We start from the raw sequence: 26,103 nt of genomic DNA on the forward strand, positions 1-26,103 counted from the left end.
AAAGTATGTTTGACCAACTTTTAAGCCAATCCAAACACTCTCTTAACCATTTTACTAAAAATAATTATTTTATATTAGCTGTCCATCGTACTAAATAAAAAAAGTATTAATTCATCTTTTTCTATAATATCTTTGCAACTAATTGTTTTTCAAAGTGTTCACATTTATTTATAAAATTTTCAAAAAGTTCTTCAATAGATATATTTGTAAAATTATCTTCTTATTTATGATTTCTTAATATGCGTGTAAAAAATATCAACTAATATGAAATATTTGTCTTTCATTTAATTTTACATGAAATTTAACAAAGTAAAAAAATAATTTTTTTAAAATTTTGTGATGTATTAAAATATTTTTTAATTTAATTTGATTAAATATTATATAAAAAATTAAAATTTTAAAGACTAACAAAAAAAATATTGTTATACAAATAAAAAATATATAATAAACAAACTGATATAGAGAAAGTGAACAAGCAAGTAGAAATATCTATCAGAGAGGTACTTTTGTTCTTCCATTTTGACCATTGCTTTTCTTCTTCCTACGCATGTCAATTTTATTTTTAAGAGGGTGAATTTTGGTTAAAAGTAAAGATTGTGAAGCTAAAATTAACAAGAATATTGTGGTGTTATATTTACACCCAAACTTTATGAAGATGATAACAAATTCACCAAGACAAATGACAATGTTTTGAAATGCAGAATAACGCCTTTAGAGGCCAATGTTTAATATTTTCCATACTAAATGCAGAATAACGCCTTTAGAGGCCAATTAAATTTTTCCATACTTGGGTAAGATTTGAAAATTTTATATGCATAAGTTTGTTGAGAGAATCTATATATTTAGTAGTTTGGGAGAATATCAAATATAATTTAGACCAAGCGTTATTCATGTGTTGACCAATTTGGATTTGATCAATCTTTGCCTATTGTGTTGAAATCCCATTGTAATGCATTTATCCCTAATCATTCTCATCTCGGTGAAAACTCGTTTGTGTTGACTTCTTGCGATTGTTTCTTACAATTGAGTACTTTTAGTGTTTCACAACCCTCCCCCCCTTTTATATATATTTGCTTGAGAAAATATTGTTCTAGATAGAATTGAATTAAAGAATCAATTGAAACATAATCATACTATATGTAAAGTTCGCATATTAGGTGACGTAGAATCTATTTATCTTTTTATTTTATTTTATGTTGTTCATTGTTGGACAGATTTGAAAATAAACCACAACCTCTCACGTTCTAACTTTTGATATCAATAATCTATATCGTTTTCTTTCACTTTATGTCATATTTGGAAATCTCGAAATGATAACATCTTTTTAAACAAACATTCTCGACCCAACATCTCTATTATTTACAAGTTATCAATTGAATACTACCATTTAGGAATGAATAACCATAGCAAATCTACTCATATGACTATTAATCTAGATTGGGTTTCTCCACCAATGGGGTTTTAAGACTTAACATTGATGGTGCCTTCAATCCTGACACACAAACATATAGAATCAGAGGTGTCATTCGTGATAGTGCAGGAAATTGGATATTAGGTTTTAAAGCTTTAATTACCAATTATCGCAATTGAACTAAAATTCAAACGAAATCAAGAGTTAACAAGCAATCTAGGCGTGTGGGGATCGGAAATCAGTGTCACATAGGGGTGATTGTACAGATCTATAGTGATGAACAATCATGAATAAGCTAAGCATCTTTATTGACGCTAATCATCTTTTGATCTCAAAACATCTATGCATAAAATCTCCTTTCGGTCTCATCTACATGCCATTTCTAAACAACCAAATACCTTACTCTATTCTCTCTTTCAAGAATAGGGCAAATAGATCCGACCCATAACCTCTCTTTCAAGCCATATACATCAAACCTAAATTGCTAGTATCGAACTAGTTACCCACTCTAATTAATCTCTTTCGAGCATCAAACGAAGATCGAAAGTAGGAATTAAGTTTGCAACCTTAACCCATAAGTTAACCCTATAGTAATTAGACCAAATTCATGCATGAATAACAACAAAACAGAGCATAACACAATACCCATTACATTAAGTTAACACCCAACCCCATTTGAGCACCCCTAGATCTTGGGGTATAGCCATCCATTACAAAAAGTAAAGAAAGTATACCTTCCATTAAAGTAGCCATGGGTAACTTTAAATTCAAGCAATTAAGAGTAAACCCACTTGGGATTCAACTTCAATTTATCAAATTCAAGCTTCAAATTGTAAAACCCCAAAAACTAGAAAAATGTTCTTTTCAAAGGTAAAATGTTCTACTCACTATTCAACTCTCCTCGTTCAGTATATATACTCTAGATACTCCTCAAACTCTACCCTCAAAACTCTCTTAAAAATTGTAACCTTTGGACTATTTATACTTTCCCAAAATTTGGCCCAAAATCAACTTCGTAACCAACTCTGCGACGTTAGTCGGGTTTGCCAAGCCTGATTGGTGACTCGCCCTTTGCTCCTCAGCTCACCTTGTGATTTTCTAGGCTTCAGGTGTTTGAACCTTAGTTGGCATACTTGATTGAGTCAACCTTTCACGTTCGGTGAATCGCCGAATACCACCTTGGTCCGTTTTTCGAGCATTAAATCTTTTCCTTGCATCAAGACCGTTGTTCTAACTCGGCGTATCGCCTTTTCTACTGAAGTTTGCTGACCTTCTTTGGTAGACACAAGTGCTATGCACTATCAATTTGGGCGAGATCATACTCAGTTGGCGATCCGCCCTTCATGTTAGGCGATCAACAATGTTCACTTTGCACTTCTTTTTATATTTTTATTCATTCTTTCACATATCAGTCCTTGCCTTATCTAATTGACTTCATAGCTGCAAATCATCAACATTTGATTAGAAAATGACAAATTTAAGCATTAAAGACACTAATTATTAAGCTAAATAGACCTTAAATGAGTGCAAATCTACCACTTATCGACACCCCCAACTTAAACTTTTGCTTGTCCTCAAGTAAATCAACAACACAATAAACTCAATAAGGGTGTCTACAACAGTACCCAATGAGAGCTAGCATGCAAGAGCCATAGCAAGATTACTCTCAATAGCATGTTACCCTAAAGCATGAAAAAAAAAACTTCAAATAATGACTAGCTAGTCTCAACACAAGCTCAATCTCACTTTAGCTTCTTGTCTAATGCAATAACATGCTTCAACAAATGCATTCAAGTGCTCTCACATGAAGAACGATTTCATCTCACAAAGCAAATCAGCAAAGGTAATAGGAATTAATGCAACTCTCACTTTCTCAAAGAGAAACACATGCAGGCTTTGTCCATAGGGTTGTCCATATTTTTCAATCATCACACAACCTAGTTAAATGCAAGATCTTAAGGGTATTTTAGGCTTGTAATGGGGCTGATGGTTAAGGTATGATCAATTTGGATCAGTGACTTATACATTTTCAAAGCATTGTTGCAATCATCATCACCTTTTCTCAAGTTGTTTTTTTTCTTCATTTGAGAACTCAAATCTTGACTTTCCACTCAATTTATTTGGAATCCTTTTTTATTTCATTCACTTCTCTTTTTCATTTTCATCCTTTTCAAGCTGTTTCCATCAAAACCTTTTGCTTCATTTCATTTAAAAAAAAATAAGGATAGGTTCCTTCTTTTTGCAAAACTTTCAGATTCGATTCTCATTTCTTCCTTTTTGCCTTCACTTGACTTTCTTTCATCCTTCCTTTCAACACCCCCAACTTAGGCTAAAAGCTGAAGTTTGCTATTCAAACATCACAATGTTTCAAAAGGATTTTTGGTGAGAAAGTACGGATAATTTGGCTTAAGAAGCTTTTTTTGGGTGTCAACAAATAGGTTAGGCTCAATTGGTCACAAGGTAGTCACAAAAGGCTTTGTGGACACTTTGGTTCCCTCATTGAATTTTGCCCAAGATTATGTCTTACATTCACCAAGATTCACCCAATTGGACTAACAAGGCAAATTTTAGGACTCAACATGCATGCTCTCAAAGGTGTAACCATATCGATTTCGTTCTCGCAACACCAATCATGAGTACTGTTAAACACATCGATACTGAACAAAATCGATCCTCAAATTGTTATCAATGAAAACTTCAATCATTTCATGATTTGAACTCATGGGGGGTTGCAATATCAAGGGAGAACAAGACAGAAATAAAGACATACAAATTTACTCAAAAGATCATTCTAATATAAATAAATATCAAACTACAATTGCTCAAAACAAGAAATAACAAAATACAAGCAAAATGGGAATATTGGCACAAAGGCCCTCACCCCACCAAAAATAGAATGCAGTGTCCTCAATGTAAAATAAGTAAAAATATTGGGAGGCTGAGACAAAGAGTCCCCCTGGCAGGCTATACTTGTGGTGTACTCTCATCTGGAGTCTTAGGAGGTGAAGCCTCAAGAGGGGCATCAATACCCAACAATAGGATCACTAGAGGTGGCATGTGAGACGCAACATGGGCATAATTTCCTGTCTCAGCAACATGAGGTATGGTAGAGTCTGGGTGACTCCACTAGACCCAACATTTGAAGTCTGTCCAAGAGATCTCTTTAGTGCAGCCTGAAGAATGACCTCCTCGGTCTCATGCAACTCTGTCAGTGTCTGAGCAATCCCGTGCTCTTCAGCTCCCATCTCTTCCTCATCAGTCTCCTCAGCCAACTCCTCCCCGACCCTCTTACTTTCATCATCAGCAATAATCTCAACATCCACAACAACCTCATACACAGTAGAGGAAGGCACAACACTAGGCATCTTGGGCACATCTGGAAGGGGAACCTCACCCCAAAGTGTGGAGATGTCCATTGATTGTATTTGGACCAACTTCACCCTCAAAGTAGCAACCTCAGCCCTAAGGGTATCTAAAGCACTAGAATTACCCTCAAACTTCTCCCGAACCTCTTGTCAAATCATCCATACTCAAAGTGTGGCTCTCTATAGTCCCCTCACACTTGACCACAACCTTCTGAATTGCCTGGTCAATAAGGTTGGGCAAGTCCTTCTCAACTCGGGCAACTCTCACATCTACTGACTGGGAAAGGCTACCCATATAGTATACTAATGTCTAGGTCAAATGGGGACGGGAAACATGAGAAGGGGGAGGCCTCACAACAGTAGTGGAAGCAACAGAAGACTGTACAGGTGCAGAAACAAAAGAGCCAGCAACAGGGGAAAGTGCGCAAATACCTTCCTGCTCCATAGAAGGAGTATGTGTGCTGGTCTGAGGTGCCAGAGTAGCAGGGTCGACCACTAGAGTAGAGTCTGGTGGTGGTGGCTTCCTCCGAGTTGCATCATCTCTCAAACACTATGCCTCTATCCTTCGGATATCACTGGATGAGGCAGGTATGACTCTCACATCTTTAGCACCCCAAAAATCAAGTTCCGCCCTCTCATATAACTACGTGATCAAAACTGGAAATGAGAGAGATGTCTGCTCCTGTCCCGTCCTTATTAGCATCTCATCAGTAATAATGACACCAATATGTATGTTCTCTCGATCGATGATGGTGCCTACCAATATTGCCTTATCAAGGCGGAAGATGGACTCATTCGAGGATGTCATCAGATTGCTACTGATGAATCCAAACCAATATCAATCTATGAGATTCAAATCTTTCTTCTCGATCCTGGCACCTCAGCCATCCAGGAGGGGAAAAGTCAGAGATCAAGAGTACAATACCCCAGAAAATTTTCAAATTGAGACTCGAATCATCCTTCATTGTGAGTAGGATTTTACCAAGGAATTTAAAATTTCTTAAGTATTAAGGTCAGGTCACTAGATGAAGCACCTTGAGTTCTAAAAAGAATTAAATTGGAAATAGTAAAATCTAAAATTTTGCAAGTTATGCTTAAGTTATGAGTTTTGGGTCAACTTCAAACGACAATAAATCTTAGTACAAGATGGCTGAGGTGTTCTATAAGATGAAAAATGAAAGTACTTTGAATTATATTTCCAACGCTATTGAGTTTGCTAAGTTTCGAGTACGGATGAGTGAGATATACCCTTTTGAAGTTAAGTTGTCCAGTGAAGGAAAGTTACCCATAAATAGTGAAGGGTATTTTGGTCCTTACCTTACCCAATCAGATTTAATTCATTTTTAGTAAGGTTTTAAGGGTCTAAACCTATTAGGTTCAGTTTTATAATCCTAAAATACTCCTAGGGTTTTAGTTGAGAGTTCAGGAAGAGAAAAAAAGAGAAAGGAGGAGAAAAGATGAGAGGATCAAGCGTTCCTCGAGATTCTTGCGTGTTGTTGCGGATTTTCGCCATGGGTTTAATACCTAAGAGGTATGTAAGCTTCCATAGTGTTGGGTTCATTCACCCACACACCAATCACAATTTATTCAGCGTAATTTCGTTCTTGAAATTTAAGGATTTAAGTTCTTGATGAGTTCTTGATAAGTGTTCTAAGTTTCCTTATCGATTAAGTTTTGATGTAAGATTCTACTTGGGTCAACTTCAAATGACCATATCTCTTAGAATATAAAGAGTTATGTGATCCATAACATATTAAATTAAATGTATTTGAATCTACTTTCCAACGCCACCAATTTCGCGTCAATCTAATTTGTGAGTAAAAAGTTACGACTATTTTGGTAACCTATACAATGCTGTTACGAATTTAGCCGATTGGAAAACATTAAAAAGGGTTGTTTTTTTTTTTTACTTCCAAAAAAATCCTAAATGAATTCTTGACTAATAAAAGGCTCAAAAGAATCAGATTTTTCATCTTTTAATCCATCATTCTCTTCTCTCTCAAACCCTATGGCAAAACCCTAAGAAAAAATCAAAGTAGAAGACTTCATTCAAGATTCTTTCAATCTTTGTCAAGGTAAGTCTTTTCTCCAAGAATTTCATTCTTTGCAACTCAAGTTCCTCCATACAATTATGAATCACCAATGAAATTAATAAATCTTGGCCATAGAGATTTCAAGAAACTAATTCAAGAATCTCAAGAAAGGTTTTCTTGAATGTTTATCTTCAATCTAGGGTTTCAAGACTTCTAATCAAGTTCTTCTTCAAGATTCTTCAAGAGCCTAGTTTTTTTCAAATATGTAAGGCTATCATAGTGTTGGAATAGTTCGCCCTTATGCTCTACATATACTTTCAGATCAGTAAAAGAGTAATCTAAGATACTTTCCCTAGATTTGAGTATTCTTGAGATAAGTTGATTTTGAGTTCTTGAGTTGATGTTTCTTTTAAAAGTTCTATTCCTAATTATCTAATTGCTATATTGTTATTGAGATCCTTCATATGATGAATTATAACTCTTGAATTCATAATTCAAATTCAAGAAAGAGTTAAGAGTAGAGTTCAAGAAAGTCTTTGAGTTCAATTGTGAATCCTTTGAGATCCACTGTCTATTTGAGATGAGTTTTGAGGAAGTGAGTACGAGAATGAGAAGAGTCGTATACACGAGTTCCTTATTGATATTTTAACCCTTGAGTCGAGTCGTTCATGCCCATAACTTCCGCATGAACTGCATCAGTTGAGTATCTTTGAGAGGAGTAGTATCTTCAAGTTCTAAGTCTTGAGTATTGAGTTCCTAAGCCTTCTGAGATTATAATCCTAATTATGCGACTATTACCTATTACCCGTGAAGTCCATGAGTTGATTTGTTCATGCCCATAATTCCGCATGAGCTCTATAAGTCGAACAATCTTGAGATGAGAAGAACTTTTGAGTCCTTGAGTTCCAAGTATTGAGTTCTATCTATGGTTATTAAAAACCTTGAATTGAGTCATTCACGTCCATAATTCAGCTTGAACCATATTTTAAGAAGTCTTTTACAAACGTTTTCACTTTGTTTGAAGACTTTAGCTTTGAGTTGAGTAAAGAGTAAGAGTAAAGTTCATTTTCTTTAAAATGATATATGAAAACTAAGTATTCCCAAGAGTAAATGTTTTCACCTTTAAGATGAGAGTAAACTGAGATTTCCAAAAGATTTTTGAGCAATTTTGATTACCATCACTTTTAAGAGAAAGATTTAGAGTAATTATCTCAAATAAAAGAAAAAGTTATATTTTTAAACATATGAGCTGAGTATTTTAGGAGTAGTATTGAGCACCGAAATGGGGACGAGTCTGAGTTTAGATAACTCACGTCTCCATAAACCATGTAGTCATCATGGGCAGAAAGAATCATACTTTTAAGATGATTCCTTAGTGCTTTTTAGCATAGACTAGTGGATCCACTTAGTTAAGGTGTTCTATATGAAGGCAAAGTATAGGAAAGTTCTGGCAGCGTGGGCCAGACGTTGTATCATCACTTAGGCTTATAGTGGTGTTTGTCGGTTAGAGAAACTCCCACAGAGTTATATTATATTTTATTATATATAAATTGAGTTGTTATTGTATTCTTCAATACACTGAGTTGATTTATATTGTTTTAAAAGCTTTCCATATATTGTATGTGTATTGTTGCTCTATATTGAGTTGAGTATCCAGAGTTGAGTACTCAGAGTCGAGTATCATATCTTTGAGTTGAGTATCTAATCTCTGAGTTGAGTATTTTATTCTTGAGTACTTCTGAGTTGAGTAAGTTGAGTTGTTTTGAGTATCCTTGAGTATTCCTTGAGTTGAGTAAGTTTTAAAAGAGGTAAGTATGTTTTTTTTATCAAGTTCAGGCTTATGTTAGTGTTTTAGAATTCCCCTTACATGCTCGTACATTCCACGTACTGAGTCACTTGGCCTGCATCCTTTCATGATGCAGATTCAGGTATTTAGGATCATCCACATGAGCTTTGTTGATACCACATGGAGTTCGAGTTAGGTATGGTGAATCTCCTTGCTTCTGGAGGATATCATTTACTTTTCAGTTTTGTCAGGATGTCGCGGGTCTTGTCCCGACTTTCATCTTTTTCAGTTAGAGGCTTCATAGATAGACAATAGAGTTTCAGAAGTCTGTTCATTTTTTTTGTTAAATGTTTTAAAGACTTAAGTTGCCCATTTTGGGGCGAGTTGAATATATTATATTATTCATAGTTTTCTTTTGAGTTAAAGCTTTGTATTTTAGTTTCATGAATTTTTATTCAGTTTTTTAAGCTTTGTATGCTTGAGTTAGTCTTCCGCTTGTAGTCATCCAGGATGAGGGTTCACATGGGGTCCGACAATGGTCTCGAGTATCGGCCAAGTCTAGGGTGTAGGATCGGGTCATGAAAAACTTAGTTTCAGAGCACAAAGTTCAAGTGTCCTAGGGTGTCTATGAAGCCGTGTCAGTAGGGTCTTGTTTATGGTTGTGAGGGCCTCACTTATATAAACGAGGGACTACAGATATTTAAGAAAAGTTCCCCTTCTTTCATACTCTTAATCATGCAATAGAGCTATGTCATAGAGATTTATTCATACTCGTGCGTTCTCAGAATTCATTCGACTACCCATCATACTAGAGGTGGTTGAACAGAAAAGTCAGTCCTTTATCGATGAGTTGTTCTTAGTAGAAATCTTCAGGAAGTCATGAGACTATAGAGGGGCTTAAGAGAAGCCCATGAGTGAGTTAACTGTTGAGTTTCACATTGAATGCACTCATATTATATGAATTGTGCATTGAGCTAAAAACGAGTTGTACTCTTTTCTCTAAGCCTTGTTTTAGTTGAGACCTTTAAAAGGATGGTATGCTTAGAGCTTGGGAATATCTTCACCCTAAATGATAGTATGAACTACGAGATCATGAGCAGTAGTAGAGCAAGATCCCAGAGTTAGAGGAAAGTATGCAGAGGTATATAGATCTATGAAAGGGAGATAGTGATGGGGAAGATTATTTTATTATAGTCATGCACCCAATAAGTTATTGATGAGGAGTTTTCCCTTATGGGTGGACTAAGAAGTGATGAGTTGTGAAGATTCCATCATTGGAGGTAGAGTGTGTTGTAGCTAGGAAGGAGGTGTCATTGTGTAGGTAATGACCAAGTGAATGTGTTGAATAGAAGAGCAAAAATATTCATAAAGTGACATGTCTAAGCTAGGCTTATGATTTGTTTGAGACGGTCATGATGTTCAGAAGGTTATAGAACAAATCAAGTAATGAGGTATAACATAGCAGGTGAGCAATCATATTGATATTTGGGTTTAGTAATGAACATTAAGCTTGAATTTGAGATGAGTGGCTTGATCCAAAGAATGGTAAAGTAAGGGTGATGATGTTAGTCTTGAGATTTTATCTGGTAGACTTGACATAAAAGTAGGTGAGAAATTGAAATGTTTGATGCAATAAATATGAGTGGTACAAGTGAGAGACTCCAACCTTTAGATAAGGGCAGTGAAATGTGGCTGTCACAAGAGTAACAAGAGCATTAAGAGGTGTGCCGAGATGGTATGTTACCAGATGAGGTTCCAATTAAGTTACAATTTTCCATGTGTGCCTAGATAGCATAATTGAGTTGTGAATGTGGAATAGGTCCATAGCTTTCAAGTGTTAGCTTTAGACCTAAGGGGGAGTTGATAAGATAAGAAATCAAGTCAAGTGTTGAGAATTTCCTAAGGAACTGGTTAGTAGGAGTCCATGGAGTTGTTAGATTACTAAGCTTGAGTATAGTAAGAGCATACCATTAGACGCAAACCTTAATAATAGTAAGTCATTCCATACCCAGTCCATTCGTCATTCGAGGACGAATGATCTCAAGGGGGAGATATTGTAACACCCTAGAAATTTTTCGAACTGAGACTCGAATCATCCTTCGTTGTGAGTAGGATTTTACCAAGGAATTTAAAATTTCTCAAGTATTAAGGTCAGGTCACTAGATGTAGCACTTTGAGTTCTAAAAAGAATTAAATTGGAAATAGCAAAATCTGAAAATTTTCAAGTTATGCTTAAGTTATGAGTTTTGGGTCAACTTCAAACGACCATAAATCCATAAGATGAAAAATGAAAGTACTTTGAATTATATTTTGAACGACATCGAGTTTGCTAAGTTTTGAGTTCAAATGAGTGAGATATTCCCTTTTGAAGTTAAGCTCTCCAGTTAAGAAAAGTTATCCGAAAATAGTGAGGGGTATTTTGGTCTTTTCCTTACTCAATCAGATTGAATTCATTTTTAGTAAGGGTTTAAGGGTCTAATCCTATTAGTTTCAGTTTTATAATCCTAAAAATACGCCTAGGGTTTTAGTTGAGAGTTTAAGAAGAGAAAAGAGGAGAAAAGAGGAGAGGATAAAGTGTTCGTCGAGATTCTTGCTTGTTGTTGCGGATTTTCGCCATGGGTTTAATCCCCAAGAGGTATGTAAGCTTCCATAGTGTTGGGTTCGTTCACCCACACACCAATCATGATTAATTCAGCGTAACTTCATTCTTGAAATTTAAGGATTTAAGTTCTTGATGAATTCTTGATAAGTGTTCTTGAAATTTCCTTACCGATTAAATTTTGATGTAAGATTCTACTTAGGTCAACTTAAAGTGACCATATCTCTTAGAATATAACTAGTTACTTGACACATAAACTGTTAAATTATAGGGATTTGAATCTACTTTCCAACACCACCAATTTCACGTCAATCCAATTTCTGACTAAAAAGTTATTACTATTTTAGTAACCTATATAATGTTGTTACGAATTTAGCCGATGGGAAAACATTAAAAAGGGTTGTTTTTATTTTTTTACCTCCAAGAAAATCCTAAACGAATTCTTGACTAATAAAAGGCTCAAAAGAATTAGATTTTCATCTTTTAATCCATCATTCTCTTCTCTGTCAAACCCTATGGCAAAACCCTATGGCAAAACCCTATGGAAAAATCAAAGTAGAAGATTTCATTCAAGATTCTTTCAATCTTTTTCAAGGTAAGTCTTTTCTCCAAGAATTCCATTCTTTATAACTCAAGTTCCTCCAAACAATTATGAATCGCCAATGAAAATAATAAATCTTGGCCATAGAGATTTCAAGAAACTAATTCAAGAATCTCAAGAAATGTTTTCTTGATTGTTTATCTTCAAGCTATGGTTTCAAGGCGTCTAACAAGTTCTTCTTCAAGATTCTTCAAGAACCTTGTTTTTTTCAAGTATGTAAGGCTATCATAGTGTTGGAGTAGTTCACCCTCATGCCCTACATCTACTTTCAGATCAGTAAAATAGTAATCTAAGATACTTTCCCTAGATTTGAGTATTCTTGAGAAAAGTTGATTTTGAGTTCTTGAGTTCATGTTTCTTTTGAAAGTTCTACTCCTAATTATCAAATTGCTATATTGTTAGATCCTTCTTATCATGAATCATAACTCTTGAATTCATAATTTAAATTCAAGAAAGAGTTAAGAGTAGAGTTCAAAAAAGTCTTTGAGTTCAATTGTGAATTCTTTGAGATCAACAGTCGATTTGAGCTGAGTTTTGAGGAAGTAAGTATGAGAATGAGAAGAGACGTATACATGAGTTCCTTATTGATATTTTAACACTTGAGTCGAGTCATTCATGCCCATAACTTCCGCATGAAGTCCATTAGTTGAGTATCTTCGAGAGGAGTAGTATCTTCAAATTCTAAGTCTTGAGTATCGAGTTCCTAACCCTTCCGAGATTATAATCCTAATCATGGTACTATTACCTAATACCCATGAAGTCCATGAGTTGATTTGTTCATGCCCATAATTCCGCATGAACCCTATAAGTCGAACAGTCTTGAGATGAGAAGTACCTTTGAGTCGTTGAGTTCTATCTATGGTTATTGAAAACCTTGCATTGAGTCATTTACATCCATAATTTGGCATGAACCATATTTTAAGAAGTCTTTTACAAATGTTTTAACTTTGTTTTAAGACTTAAGCTTTGAGTTGAGTAAAGAGTAAGAGTAAACTTCATTTTCTTTAAAATGATACATAGGAACTAAGTATTTCCAAGAGTAAATGTTTTCACATTTAAGATGAGAGGAAACTAAGATTTCCAAAAGATTTTTGAGCAGCTTGAGTACTATCTCTTTTAAGAGAAAGATTTTTGAGTAATTATCTCAAATCAAAGAAAAAGTTATGTTTTTAAACAAATGAGCTGAGTATTTTGGGAGTAGTATTGAGCACCGATATGGGGACGAGTTTGAGTTCAGATAACTCATGTCTCCATAAACTATGTAGCCATCATGGGCAGAAAGGAGCATACTTTTTAGATGATTCCTTAGTTTTTTTTAGCATAGGCTAGTGGATCCATTTAGTTGAGGCGTTCTTTATGACGACAAAGTAAAGGACAATTCTGGCAGTGTAGGCAAGACGATGTATCATCACTTGGGCTAGTAGTGGTGGTTGTCGATTAGAGAAACTCCCACAGAGTTATATTATATATTATTATATATAAATTGAGTTGTTATTGTATTCTTCAATACACTGAGTTGATTTCTACTGTTTTAAAAGCTTTCCATATATTGCATGTGTATTGTTGCTTTATATTGAGTTGAGTATCCAGAGTTGAGTACTCAGAGTTGAGTATCATATCTTTGAGTTGAGTATCTAATTTCTGAGTTGAGTATCTTATCTTTGAGTACTTCTAAGTTGAGTAAGTTGAGTAGTTTTAAGTATCCTTGAGTATTCCTTGAGTTGAGTAAGTTTTAAAAGAGGTAAGTATGTTTTTTTTTATCAAGTTCAAGCTTATGTTTATGTTTTAGAATTCCCCTTACATGCTCGTACATTCCATGTACTGAGCCATTTGGCCTGCATTCTTTCTTGATGGAGATTCAAGTATTCAGGATCATCAATAGGAGCTTCGTTGATACCACACAAAGTTCGAGTTAGCTATAGGGAATCTCCTTGCTTCTGGAGGATATCATTTACTTTTCAATTTTGTTAGAATGTCGTGGGTCTTGTCCCGACTTCCATCTTTGTCAGTTAGAGGCTTCATAGATAGACAATAGAGTTTCAAAAGTCTGTTCATTTATTTTGTTAAATATTTTAAAGACTTAAGTTGCCCATTTTGGGGCGAGTTGAATATATTATATTATTCAGTGTTTTTTTTTGAGCTGAAGCTTTGTATTTTAGTTTTTGAATCTTTATTCAGTTTTTTTAATCTTTGTATGCTTGAGTTAGTCTTCCGCTTGTAGTTATCCAGGATGAAGGTTCGCATGGGGACCAATAATGGTCTCGAGTAACGGCCACGTCCAGGGTGTAGGCTCGGATCATGACAAATTTGGTATCAGAGCATAAAGTTCAAGTGTCCTAGGGTGTCTTTGAAGCTGTGTTAGTAGGGTCTTGTTTATGGTTGTGAGGGCCCCACTTCTATAAACGAGGGACTACAGATATTTTAGAAAAGTTCCCCTTATTTCATACTCTTAATCGTGCAATAGAGCTATGTCATAGAGATTTATTCATACTCGTGCGTTCTCAGAATTCATTCGACTACCCATCATACTAGAGGTGGTTGAACAGAAAGTCAGTCCTTTATCGATGAGTTGTTCTTAGCAGAAATCTTTAGGAAGTCATGAAACTCCAGAGGGGATTGAGAGAAGCCCATGAGTGAGTTAAGTGTTGAGTTTCACAAGGAATGCACTCATATTATATGAATTGTGCATTAAGCTAAAAACGAGTTGTACTCTTTTCTCTAAGCCTTGTTGTAGCTGTGACCTTTAAAAGCAAATACTACGGCAGCCAATTCTAGATCATGGGTTGGGTAGTTCCTCTCATGAACTTTCAACTGGAGGCATAAGTTATAACTTGCCATTCTACATTAACACACAACCCAGCCAACTATGGAGGCATCACAATATACAACAAAGCCTTGCGTATCTTATGGTAAGGTCAATACTAGGGCATTAGTCAACCTTTTCTTCAATTCCTGAAAGCTTTTCTCACTAACTTCAGACCATTTAAACTTTACTATTTTCTGAGTTAACTTGGTCAAAGGGGACGAAATAGATGGGAACCCCTCTTCGAACCTTCTATAATTGCCAGCTAAACCCAAGAAATTCCTAATATTAGTTGGAGATGTGGGTCTAGGCCAATTCTGCAGTGCCTCTATTTTTTGAGTATCAACTTTAATTCCCTTTTCAGAAACAATGTGGCCTAATAATGCCACAGACTCAAGCAAAAACTCACACTTAGAGAACTTGGCATACAACTCTATATCCTTTAGAGTTTGGAGAACTATTTTGAGATGAATAGCATGATCTTTCTCATTCCTCGAAAAGATTAATGAACACGATAAAAACATGTCTAAATAATGCTTGAATACTCTATTCATAAGGTCCATGAATGATGCAGGTGCATTGGTTAGACCGAACGACATGACCAGAAACTCATAATGACCATAACGGGTCCTGAAAGTTGTCTTTGGAATATCACATTCTCATACTCTTAACTGATGGTAGCCAGATCTGAGGTCTATCTTAGATAAACAAGTGGCACCCTGAGGTTGATTGAAAAGATCTTCAATTCTTGGAAGAGGATACTTATTCTTGATGGTACCTTGTTCAACTGACAGTAATCTATACACATCCTAAAGGAACCGTCCTTCTTTCTCACAAATAAGACCGGAGCTCCCCAAGGTGAGATAGTTGGTCAAATAAAACCCTTATCAAGGAGATCTTTCAACTGTTCCTTCAACTCTTTTAACTCTGCTGGTGCCATTCTATATGGATGAATAGATATAGGACGAGTATTAGGAAGAATGTCTATACCGAAGTCTATTTCTTTCTCGAAAGGGACTCTAGGAAGATCATCCAGAAAGACTTCTAGAAGGAAGGACTCCAAGAAGATCATTTGGAAAGACTTCTAGAAACTCTGTTACTAACTAAATAGGAGGAATCTCAACACTAGAGTCAATAACTCGGACTAAGTGATAGACACTCCCCTTGGAGACTAACTTTCTTGCCTTAAGGTACAAAATTAAACGACCCTTAAGCACTGTTGAACTACTTTTCCACTCTAAGACTGGCTCATTTGGAAACTGGAACTTGACAATTGAGTTCTACAATCAACTGAGGCATAACAGACATGAAGCCAGTCCATACCAAGAATGACATCAAAATTTATCATGTCTAACTCAACTAAATCAGCCATGGTGCTCTTGTGATTGATGAAAACGGTACAATCACGATAGTCTATTTCTGCTAGAATAGACTCACCAACGGGTGTAGAAACACTGAAGGGCTTACTAAGTTGCTTAGGAAGAACATTAAAATTCATCGCAACATACGGAGTTATAAAGTTTAAACTCGCTCATGGATCTAGCAAAGCATAAACATTAAAGTTAAAGACTTGGATCATACCAGTGACAACATCTGAAGAATCCTCTTGCTCTTGGCAACTCGTGATAAAATACAGACGGTTTCCTCCTTCGTCTGCCCCTGAAGTAGCTCCTTTAGGTGCAGCTTTATCTAACGAAGCAACTGAAGAAGATTGGCCTCTATTGCCCCCCATTACCATTACCCTACTTGTTCTTTGGACACTTTCGCGTGAAATAACCGTTCTGGCCACACTTTAAGCTACTAGTGGAGCCATCACGACACAGCCGTGAGTGGTTCCTACCACACTTAGCACAAGAAGGAGGCTTACTACTTCCTTGTGCCATACTACCCTGAGAATAGGCAGGTTTAGCTCTAAAATTATGACTATTGTACTCACTTTTGTTCTTTGGTGCAGGTGCACTAGCAGATGATGGAGCAGGTTCTATTTGTTTCTGTTGGAAGAAGACCAGTTAGCATTACTCATTTGCTGCCCGGACTCATTCCTTGATGTCTTAGCCCTCTTATTCTTAAACTCTTCTCTATCCCTCAGCTTGTCCTCCTTAATTTGTTAAGCAGAGATCATTAGCCTTGCTATGTCCATATCCCATATAAGCATAGTTGCCTTGCCTTCCTTGCTTGACAGGCGAGACAACCCAACAAGGAATAAACTCATCATGCTTCTCATGCCAGCAACCATATCCAAAGCATAACAGGAAAGTTATGTGAACCTAAGAATATACTCATGAATACTCAAAGAAGCCTGCTTAAGAGTGAGGAACTCTCGTGCCTTAGCCTCTCTCAATTCTCGGGGAAAGAAACATCCAAAAAGGCCTCCTCAAAATAAGTCCAACTCATCGGTGGTGCTCCCTCAGCTCAGTTCTTCTTCCATTGATTGAACCATATCCTAGCGACACCCTTCATTTGGTATGCAACTAGTTCCACCCTCTCAGTATCAGCAACATGCATGATTTCGAAAACCTTCTGAAGCTCTTCAACAAAATTCTTTAGATCCTTGAACCTATGAAGCTTAGAGGATTCATCCTTAAGAACTCGCGGATCCTCAAAGTATCAATCACTTCCTAACGATTCCATCTCTGTTCCCCAGCTTGATTGGTCACAACTTGACTCAACATTGGTGACCTTTCCTTGGGGTTGCACTTCTGGTGCATTAGGCACCCCTTGTTCCTGTGGTTCAACATTCCTTCTAGCCGGACGACCTCAGACAACTCTTCGTGGGGGCATGATATGAAAGACATGCGCACGTACTAGTTAGAAAGAAACTTTTATAGAGATACACTTGATCACACAAAATGAGTATGCAAGAAGTGAGATCATTCCTAAGTGTTGCATCCTCCTAATTATAGATGTGATGCGCTTCACACTGATAACTAGGACTCTACAGACACGACTTCATAGACACCCTAGGACTCTTGAATTTTGTACTGTAATACCAAGTTTGTCACGCCCCGAGCCTACACCCTGGGCGGGACTAGCAGTCGAGAACCATTGCTGGACCCAAGCGAACCCTTGACCTGGCTTACTTACTTAGCAGAAAACTTAAATATAAGAAATAGTCTCAAATAAGGAACTTATGAAATAAACTTAAAATGTCTTTAAAGAAATATTCAAACTAGCCAAGATGGCTACTCAAGTCTCATAGAAAAACATCTAAAATACAAGACTAAATAACTCATAACGGATAGTCTGACTATCTATGAAGCCTCTAATAACTGATATGGATGTCGGGACAAGACCCACGACATCCTAATGAACTAACTACTGAAAGCAATAAAAAGGATCCCCCGGAAGCAAAGAGGCTCACCAACCACTCTGGAGCTCAACTAGAATCAACGATGCGCCGGATATTGATCCTGGTTACTTGTATCTGCATCATTAAAAGATGCAGGCCAAATGACATCAATATATTAAATGTACGAGTATGCGAGGGGAATTCTAAAACAAGAAATATGTTTGAAAGGAACTAAAAAAACAAACCTGGTCTTAACTCATTTCAATATAAAGCAGTGATGTAAATGCAATAAAAAGAAAAGCTTTTAAACATGGATATCAACTCTGTGTATTTAGAAATACAATAATACTCTGTGTGTATGCAAAGATACGATATAAACCCTAAAATGTATATAAAAATACTATTAAACTATGTATATAATAATACAAAATACTTTTGTGGGAGTTTCTTTAACCGACAACCATCACGAAGAGCTATTGTGATGATACAACGTTTTGCCTCATGCTGCTAGGGCCGTCCTATACCTTACCGAGGGTATAGAACCTGACTACTAAGTGGATCCACTAGTTTATGCTAAAAAATTACTAAGGAATCATCTAAAAAGTATTACCCTTTTCTACCCATGGTGGCTACATGGTTTATGGGAATGGGAGTTGTCTGAACTCCCCCCAATATCAGTGTTCAATACTACTCCCAAAATATAATACTAGCTCTTATGTTTAAAAACATACTTCTTTCTGTGGTTTAAGATAATTGCTCAAAACATAGCTCAAAGGCTCCTCTTGGAAATCAAAGTTTCCTCTCTTACTTAATTGTGAAAACATTTACACTTTACTGAAAACTAACTCAACGACTATTTTGGAAATCAAAGTTTCCTTTCTTGTTTAAATGCGAAAACATTTTACTCTTTGGGAATACATAGTTTCGATATACTCTTTTGAAGAAATGAACTTCAATCCTTACTCCTTGTTCTTTAGTCAACTTGAACTGTAAGTCTTAAAACAAAGTTAAAACGTTTGAAAAAGACTTTTGGAAAACTCTAAGAACTTTTCTTGACTTGACTCGTAACTTCTCTTGACTTAACTGTTAACTTTCCTTGAATTGAATTATGGGTTCAAGGCTCATGATCTCATGTAATTGATGATTTGATGTTGTTTATACGTACCTTAGAGTGTAGGAATCAAATAGGAAACATAGGTGCATTTCAAGGAAACTAGCACGAAAAGATGTGGGAAGAAGTAGAAGACCTGGCATCCCTGGCGCTCTGAGTGGCGCGGGGGGACAGAGCTTAAACTTCCTTAACCATGTTGGGGAACTCTGGCTGGCACGGTGCCTCAGAACCCAAATTTCAGAAGCCTCTTTGGGGCACTCTGAGAGGCGCGGCGCCCCAAACCCCCAGAAATCCCTAAATTTTCTTGGTCGCTTTTAAACTCTAAAACCTCTAGTTTCGATTGGTTCTTTTCCCAAATGCTTATATTCGACTACATAACCAAAATATGCATCAATCTACTCAAAATGACACCTAATTTCATGAATTTGAACTCAAGAACTTCTCATCAATCAAGATTCAAAGGAAACTTTCAACAATATTAATCAAGAACTTAATTTCTCTAATCTCACGAACAACAATATGCTGAAATAAATCATGATTGGTGGGTGGGTGAACTAACCCAACGCTATGTGATCTCATATACCTCGTAGGGATCTCCCCTTGACGAAATCCTTAAGCAATTCTTCAAGAACTTGACGATTTCCTTGCTTCTCCTTCTTTTTTCTCCTCTTCTTTTATATTCTCTCAAAACCCTAACTCAATTTCAAATGTGTAAACTGAAACCAATCAGTTTAGACCCCAACTTAATTACCAAAAATGAAATTAATTAATTGGGCGGTGAAAAGACCATAATGCCCTTTTAAAATCCGGTTTTGACTTTCCTTATCTAGACAGCCCAACTTTAAATGGGCATATCTCAGTAATACGAACTCAAAATTGCGCAAACTTAGTGGCGTTGGAAATATAATTCAAAGATATTTCTTACGGTATCTTGTAGCATACCTAACTCATCCTGAGTTAGGAGTTATGGTCGTTTGAAGTTGACCCAAAACTCATACTTACCTTTGTCAAATTTTCAGATTGTCATTCTTTCCAAAAATGACTCTTTCTAATTCTAGCTCTTTCTAGTTGTGGGGTGTTACAAATAGATATTAGGAGTTTCCTTAAATATACCAAAAAAAAAATTCAAGACACAATTAACAGGAAGTAAGAGTGAGATAAGGATTTGAGTATTCAAATTTTCCTACTACTTGTTTGGTAGGATTTGACAATCCACTGTCAATATTATTAGGCTTTGATTTCTAAGCTTAATTTTTTACTAAAATCTTGCCAACAGTCATTAGGAGAGGTATGAACTCTAAATTTATCTAGAAATTTTTACCTAAGAGCCAAAATCACGAAGAATTTAAGATTTTATGATCAGAAGTTGTCTTAAAATTTTTAGGGAAAATTACAAAAAATGACTAACTTTTGGGTGAAATTAAGCTTTAGAACCTATAATTTGGGTATTTACAATTCATAATAATTGTTCAAGATTTTAGGAAAAAAATCCCTCTCACCTCTTTCTCTTTCTCTCTCTCTCTATTTCTCAGCCTCTGCCTCTTTCCTCTCTCTCTTTCTCCCCCCTCTCTTGACCCTCTCCCATCTCCCTCTCCCCCCCCCTCTCTTTATATTTTGTATTTCTAAAAAAATTAAGGTATCACACACTAATATTTATTGTATTCATATAATCATTAATATCCCCCCTCTCTTTCTCTCTCGACCCTCTTTTACTTTGTATTCTATATTTCTCTCTATGTATTTCTATATTTTTTTAGGTGTCAGGCGACTATATTTGTTGTATTCATACATGCATTTGGATGGGCTGTTTTCTCTCTCCCTCTCTCACCCACTTCTCTCTATGTATTTTGTTTTTAAAACTCACTCTGAAATTCTATATTTTTTTAGGTGTCATGCGCCTGTACTTATTATACTCATATATCTTTTTAGGTTGTATTCTATATTTTCACCCTCACCCCTCTCTGTATTTCTATTTTTTTGAGGTGTTAGCCAATTGTACTTGTTGTATTTATACGTGCATTTAGGTTGTATTGAGAAATACAGTCTGTATTGACAAATATAATTTGTGTGTAAACAAAGACACAAACAATAAAAAAACTACAAGTAAATGTATTCATTCAATCTAATTTCACTAGTATTTTTTCGCTCTTGTATCACTTGTATTCATCCAGTCTTGTATCACTTGTATTTATACGCGCATTTCAGATGCATCGACAAATAACGTCCAAGTATATACAGGATACAAAAAAATACAAAGAATGATATTCAATTGATTAAATTTATCTACTAGTGGAATCAATTGAAACAGACAAACTCAAGGACTAAATAAAAACAGTAATGAATTAGGCCAAAATTGACAATGAGAACATTAAGAAGGCACAATTTTTTGATGATCAATTTTTTGTAACAAAGATGATATTAGAGGCAAATAGGAGATATTATTCCCAACAGTGGAATACAAAGTACTGGTATTTATTAAATCCTTAGATCTAGAAGGATCAATAGTTCTAGTTAGTCGGCTGACAATACAAAATTTTTTAGAGAAAATAACTACTGAACCAATCACAGAACAATTATTATATGTTTTGGATGCAACATGGTCTATAGTTCTTGATTTTTTTAACCTCTCCTTGATTTGTTACTAAGAGATCCATAACAAAAAAGAAGAGGGTGTTGAAATGTGATATTGCTACCATTCATTGAAGAATCAAAATGTGTCAAATTGTCAGTCACTGCATTTTATTTCATGTACACATGATTGATGAGTGGTAGATTTGCACTCATTTAAGGTCCATTTAGCTCAATAATTAGTTTCCTCAATGCTTAAATTTTTCCTTTTCTAATCAAATATTGATGATTTGCAGCTATAAAGGCAATTAGAAAAGCCCAGGACTTATGTGTGAAAGAATGGACACAAATACAAAAAGAAGTACAGAGTGAACATTGGTGATCGCCTAACATGAAGGGTGGATCGCCAACTGAGCAAGACCTCACCCATATTGACAGTGCATAGCACTTGTGTCTACCAAAGAAGGTTGATGAACTCCAGTAGAAAAAGGTGATACACCAAGTTAGAATGGCGGTCCTGATGCACATCACCCAAAGTGACAATGTGCAAGGCAAAGATTTAATGCTCGAACGGAAGACTGAGGTGGTATTCGGCGATTGACCAAACGTGAAAGGTTGACTCAATCGAGTACACCAACTGAGGTTCAAACACCTAATTCCTAGAGCATCACAAGGTGAGCTGAGAAACAAAGAGCGAGTCACCGATTAGGCATGGCTAATCCGACTAACGTCACTGAGTTGGTGACGAAGTTGATTTTGGGCCAGATTTGGGGAAAGTATAAATAACCCAAAGGTTACAATTTTTAATGAGAGTTTTGAGAGTAGAATTTTAGGAGAATCGAGAGTTCAGATACTGAACAAGGACAGTTGAATAGTGAGTAGAACATTTTACCTTTGAGAAGAACACTTTTCTAGTTCTTGGGGCTTTACAATTTGAAGCTTGAATTTGATTAATTGAAGTTGAATCCCAAGTGGTTTTACTCTTAATTGTTTGATTTAAAGTTACCTATGGCTACTTCCATAGAAGGTATACTTTCTTTACTTTTGGTGATACATGGCTAAAACTCAAAGATCTAGGGGTGCCCAAATGGGGTTGAATGTTAATTTAATGTAGTGGGTATTGTGTTGTGCTATGTTTTATTGTTGTTCATGCATGAATTGGTCTAATTACCATGGGGTTAACTTATGGGTCAAGGTTTCAAACTTAATTCCTACTTTTGATCTTCGTTGATGCTTGAAAGTGATTAATTGGAATGGGTAATTAGTTTAATACTAATAATTTTGGTTTGATATCTATGGCTTGCTTGAAAGAGAGGCTATGGGTTGGATCTATTTGACCTATTCTTGAATGGGAGAATAGATTAAGGTATTGGGTTGTTTGGAAATGGCATGTAGATGAGACCGAAGGAGATTTTATGCATAGATGTTTTGAGATCGAAATATGATTAGCGTCAAAGAAGATGACTTAGCCTATTCATGAATGTTCATCACTATAGAGTAGCACAGTCACCCCTATGTGACATTGATTTCCAATTCTCGCACCCTTAGACTGCTTGTTAACTATTGATTTTGTTTGAATTTTAGTTTAATTGCAATAATTGATAACAAAAGTTTTACATAAGTTGGTGGTACCATCCACCCAATGGTCTTACTAATACAAATGAAGTAGTTTAAATTCCAAATTTCTTGAAAAGGAGTTCTCTACAATATACCATTTCCTTTGGGATTTGATCCTAACTCTTCATTGCATTTTTTGCTGACGATGATCGCTTACTTTTTAAATTGGTTTTGGAGGGTGATTTGAGCGTTATCAAGTATGGCGTCGCTGTCGGGTAGTGATGGTTGAGAATTCTAATTGAGAAATTAGATTTTAATTTGGTTTACTTGTAGTAAATTTGTTGTTTGGTGTTGTTGTTAGCTAATTTGCAGGTTAACAAAATGAGTGACAATGACAGTCACTATGGTCAAAATGACAACATGGGTGATCTCGATGACATTCCCGTTAATTTCATTCAAACCATGGGAGCAATCTGAATACCTCCTACAAACGGGAGAACGGTGTTTCACATCACCGGAACTATGATACAAATGCTCCAAATGAAGGGATTTTTGGAGGTCTAGCTCATGAGGATCCCCATGATCGCCTTAGGAATTTCAAGGAGGTCTGTGGAACCTTTGTGTTCAAGAATATCTCCCAAGAATCTATAAGGTTGAGGTTATTCCCATTCTCTATAACGGGAGAGGCAACAAGATGGTTGGCAGAGTTGTCAAATGATTCTATTACTTTGTGGGATGACCTAACTAAGACATTATTGGAAAGATTCTTCCACCCTCAAAGATGGTTAAACTTCGTCTCCAAATCCAAAATTTCAAAAGTATTGGAGGTGAGCCTTTCCATGAAACATGACTGAGTTTCAAGAAGTCGCTCTTGCAATGTCCAACACATGGCGTTTCGGATAATTTGTTGTTGCAATACTTTTATTGCAGCCTTGATTCAGTCAATAAAGGAGTGGCTAATTAATTAGTCTATGGTAAATTGATGAGACATTTGAATGATGTAGATGCTTCGTTGTTAGATGATATGACTAAGGTTAATCGAGTATGGCATACTAGAGAGGACCAAATGCCTCTTCTACAAGTGGTTTGATCAAAGAACAAACCGAGAAGGACCATGAAAAGGATAAAAACATGGTCAAAATGACTCAAATTGACTTGTTGTCTAAACGTGTCATGGAAGGAGGAACCAGGTTGGTAAATACGATTGGAACCAACATTGGGCAGTGCCCGGATGATGTTAAATTCGTGGCATTATACAATAAATAAGTTCAATACTTAGGAAATCAAGTGGGGAGGGGGGGGGGGGGGGTTTACAACAATTATCAATGACAAGGTGGGAACCAAGGTTCACAAGCATAGAGATAGTGGTTGGAAAGATTGGCGGGACAAAAATTGGAGAGATATGGAGATGAACAAATATTGATATGTGCCTCCCCATGATCGTCTACGCCAAAAAGAACCAACTGGGCTAGAAGGAAGTCGGGCGAAAGACATGTTTGTAAAGATCTACAAAAAGGTTAAAGGGTCCGATAAGATATTGAAGGATTTGAAAAATGACTTCTCCACTTTATCTCACATAGTAACTTCACACTCAGTTTCTATCAAGTAGCTCGAGACCCAACTGGGTCAAATTGCCCCTTATCTAAATCAAAGGAAACTTGGAACTATTTCTAGTGACACCATCCGAACCCCAAAAATGATTGTTGAGTTTGAGCAATATGTGGTGCCACAACTTTCAATAAGGCGCTTCTTGGGAGGCAACCCAAGCCTTTATTGTTTCTTTTACAAATTTCAAATAACGTACGTTGTGAGTGCAGGTTGAGAAGAGGTTGGAAGATTGAAAAGGGATGAATGGACAACGCAAACACAAACAACGATCTGCTGAAGGCATTACGTAGAGTAATTCTTGTCCGCCTTTTGAGCTTGAAAAGATGGAAAAGTGCACTATCAATATAGGCGATCAGAACTCCAAAGGTTGATTCACTAAAGTGCATTGAGCAGACTCCATCGGGTAAATATATGAGACCATACTTTTAGTGACCATACATAGATGGAAAAGTGCACTATCATTATTGTTTGCTTTTAGTGACAAAATTAGCTTCTTCGTGCTTAAATATATGAGACCATACTTTTAGTGACGAAACATAAAAATCCATAGCAAAGTTTTGTCCACTAAAGTTTCCCACCAAAAAATTAATTGGTGCCATTTGTTAAGTAGTGTTAGCCATGAATTTAAAGTTATCAGTGACACATTATTTCGTCACTAATAATTTAACTAATTCATGACAAATTATTTTTTGTCTTAAAATTTATTTATTTTTGGACACAAAAAAAATTCATCTAAAAAAATATATTGTTACAATATCGACAAATTAGAGTTCGTAGTTAAATATTATAAGCTTTAGTTACTAAAATTTAGATTTAATTATGACATTTATTTTCGTCACTAATAATATAAATAATTGGTGACAAAGATTTTATTGTCACAAAATATGTAAGGTGTTAAATAGCGACGACTTGAAATTTGTAGTGAATAATTCAACCATTTGCTATGGAAAAAATTCATAGCTAAATACAATTTTTTGGCTTTGTTCATAATTACAAGTGACAACTAACAAAAAGAATAACACAAGTGCTTCATAAGAAATAGACAGAGTTCATTCGTTAATTGGCGAGGAAAAATATTAAAACCAATGACTTTGATCGATTTTGTAAAAATGAAAAAGTTCAATTCATGAATTTTCTTAAATTATGCAATTATAAAAAGCATCATTTGAAAAATACAATCCATGTTATAAGTATCGTGAGTGGGGTACGGTTCTACCACTATATTGCTAATACTTGTTGGTTTAACACTTTTGCTTTTTATTTGATACACTTTCATCGATAAAGACGGTAGAAAAAATAATTTCTCAAGTCTTGGTGTTAATTTTTGAGCGTGTCTATTGATTTGTGATTGGTAAACTGCATAGTCTAAGTC

The 26,103-nt window shown here is 35.8% G+C and overlaps 1 protein-coding gene across 2 annotated transcripts in view; it reads left to right on the forward strand.

Moving 5' to 3' along the window:
• The window catches only part of LOC125872914 (actin-related protein 5), a 1,108,764-nt gene that overhangs the window by 1,007,552 nt on the left and 75,109 nt on the right, over nt 1-26,103 (forward strand). The window lies entirely within an intron of this gene.

This window comes from Solanum stenotomum, chromosome 8 (assembly GCF_019186545.1).
Source record: "Solanum stenotomum isolate F172 chromosome 8, ASM1918654v1, whole genome shotgun sequence".
Taxonomy (NCBI): Eukaryota; Viridiplantae; Streptophyta; class Magnoliopsida; order Solanales; family Solanaceae; genus Solanum; species Solanum stenotomum.